Consider the following 2,720-nt stretch of genomic DNA (forward strand, 5'->3'; position numbering starts at 1 on the left):
GGCAGAGGTCAAGACCCCCCAGACATCAGTGAGAGAGAAGTGTTCCTCTTTTGCCCTCTCGGTCAACCAGCCCAGAGCCTGCTCCAGCTCGACCCCAGGACCAGACAGCTTGGACACAGCTGTGTTCATGTTGGTGCTCCACTGTGGGTCACTGTACAGGGAGGACATGGACCTATAAAAGGAAAAGAGGTAACATAGACACAACACTCAATGAAAACATAAAATGTTTTAATTCCAAATTAGTTTGCTGCAAAGATATGATCCTTGCCCCACATACATCCACATCTATTCACAGGATCCTTCTATGCTGGCTTTGCCAACTCCACCATTGACAAATTTAGAAAACCCCTTGTTTAAAGCGAACGGAAGAGATGTTTGCAATAATTTTTATGCCAGGGCTGTAGTCATGTTAATGTTGGGTGGTTGGTTGTTTGACTCCGGTTTCCTCCCACCATCCAGAGACATCATGTTTGGGTTAACTGGTGACTCTAAATTGTCCGTAGGTCTGAGTGTGAGTGTGAGTGGTTGTTGGTCTCTGTGTGTTGGCCCTGTGATGGACTGGTGACTTGTTCAGGATGACCCTGCCCTCACCCAGACTGAGCTGGGATTGGCTCCAGCACCCCCCACCCTCCAGCCCGGAAACAGAAAAGGGGTAGAAGGTGAATGAATGGATGTTTGATCACTTTGACCAAAACTTTGGTCCAGACTGGAATATTAGAACAATGTTAGATTGATACCAATGAAATGATAATGGTTCACCCTTCAGCCATTTGTCATTTTAGTCATTATCTTTACCATGTTGACCCAGAAACTCCTCCCAGATAGAGCAGTGTGTCCAGTAGACCATCCTTTTTCATCTGATAAAGGGAACCAACCAAGCCCACCGCAGCCCTCTGACCCCCACCTGATGCTAGCAGAGCAATGTGGGGAACCGAGTCCTGGTTGAAAAGATGAAGGAGAGGTAGTAAATATAAGATGAGCTAATTCCAGGAACAGTAATTTATAAGAACTCTCGATATGCATTTCAAACAAGAGATACATTACAAAAAAACACCCTTCACTGTCAAATAAGAAGCTGAATAAAATGGTACATTTGAAATAATTTTTTGTTGTTATATCCCTTTGGTTTTCTGCATGTTGATGTCAAAGTGTATCAAGTGTTACATTAGGTAACATGAGATACATTATAAATGAGCTGTGGCTGTGTCTTTTAGAGTAACACAGTTCATTTGGGTTTTACCGCATTCACATACTTCAAATTCCTCAATGAGAAACCAGAAATACTTGACGGAATGAGGGTGACAAAGGACTGTTGGAACTTGAAAGGACTGAGGAGGGGAGTTAACGGGGGTTCATTTACTTTTGCCGTGTACATATGACATATTTGGATATCTTTTGTGACTCTGCTATAATAATATTATTTAACCACAAGTGATATGTTTTAACTTACAAAAATATAGCATCAGCAGTAAAAAGATTATAGATAGATATTTTCTGGACTCTATTCTGTTCCTGAGGCTCAAGCCAGCAGAGAAACTGTTGTAAGACATAAACACGACGATCACACTGGTCATGGAGGACATAGACACGCTGCATGAAGAGAGGCAAGTGTTCAGAAAAATAATAATACAAAAAAAGAAAGAAAGAAAAGACAGGTATTGTGTGTGTCTTACTGCAGTACAGTTGATTCCCAGGCTGTTGAGTGACTCCATAACTACTTTCTTCCTCCTCTCAACATACTCCTGTTCACCAGCACACAGAGTGTGGGACTGACGGATGGGTTTCTGGGAAAATGATAAAGTCATTGTATCCCAGAGTTTAATATGAATTTGAATTCAAAATGGGTCTCAATGTAATGAACATTGGACTGTACGTGTTGTATGTGTTAAAAATAATGATTTCAAATCTTACAATGACTTATAGGTGTTTACATGTCTCACCTCTGAGTTTGTCTTATTTCCTTCCATGCTGTCCACTGCTCTTCCCAAAGCTCCTGGAACTAAAAGCCAAAAGCAGAAAATTAACGAGACTGACAAAGTTAGCTGTCCTGTCAGCATGTCTGCATGTGTTCCTTCTGTTTGCTTCTGTACAGTTACATAAGGGGCTGCTAGCAATCAGAAACACTTTTACATAGATATGTGCACACACACACAAAGTACACGAAACAAGTACACGAAACAATCAAACAAACACTCACAAAGACCTAAACTCTCCAACGCACTAATTAAAATCGAACACTCATACAGGCGTGTTAATTTCTACCATGAGTTGCTACAGATGGAAGGATTCTAAATATGTACCAGATGACAAATTCAAAAGAAGCTGAAAAAACTCAGTCTGAAGTGGATGAAATGTTCCCGACCAAAGCACATAAATAAAATCATGTTTGTTGTAAATGCATCAGCATCACTGAAACCCTTCACAATCACACACTCGCTCTATCTTTATTTCCATGGTGATGTTAGAGAGAAGCTCTCTTTGAATCAAGCTTAATGCTTCACTTCAGCTGTTAAATAAATTATATAATCTTTGAAAAGTCTAAGAAACCAGCAGACAACATAATTGACTGATTGTATAAGGATGTTTTTTTTTTTTTTTTTTTTGACATGCTTTGGTGAGTGGACTTTGAATGTATATGATTAGGACTAGGACGTAAATGACAGCTCTGGTTAGAGAAAAAGTTATTCTGATCTTTTAGCGAAAGTCACGATTCAAAAACC

At 40.1% G+C, this 2,720-nt stretch overlaps 1 long non-coding RNA gene across 1 annotated transcript; it reads right to left on the reverse strand.

Annotated features, from left to right (window-relative positions):
* Positions 1-892: 892 nt before the first annotated feature.
* Positions 893-2,006, reverse strand: LOC115048160 (uncharacterized). Its single transcript, XR_003841046.1, has 3 exons — positions 1,941-2,006; positions 1,674-1,784; positions 893-938 (listed from the first exon to the last, which is right to left on the reverse strand). It is a non-coding gene; the product is annotated as an uncharacterized LOC115048160 (long non-coding RNA).
* Positions 2,007-2,720: the final 714 nt, after the last annotated feature.

This window comes from Echeneis naucrates, chromosome 8 (assembly GCF_900963305.1).
Source record: "Echeneis naucrates chromosome 8, fEcheNa1.1, whole genome shotgun sequence".
Taxonomy (NCBI): domain Eukaryota; kingdom Metazoa; phylum Chordata; class Actinopteri; order Carangiformes; family Echeneidae; genus Echeneis; species Echeneis naucrates.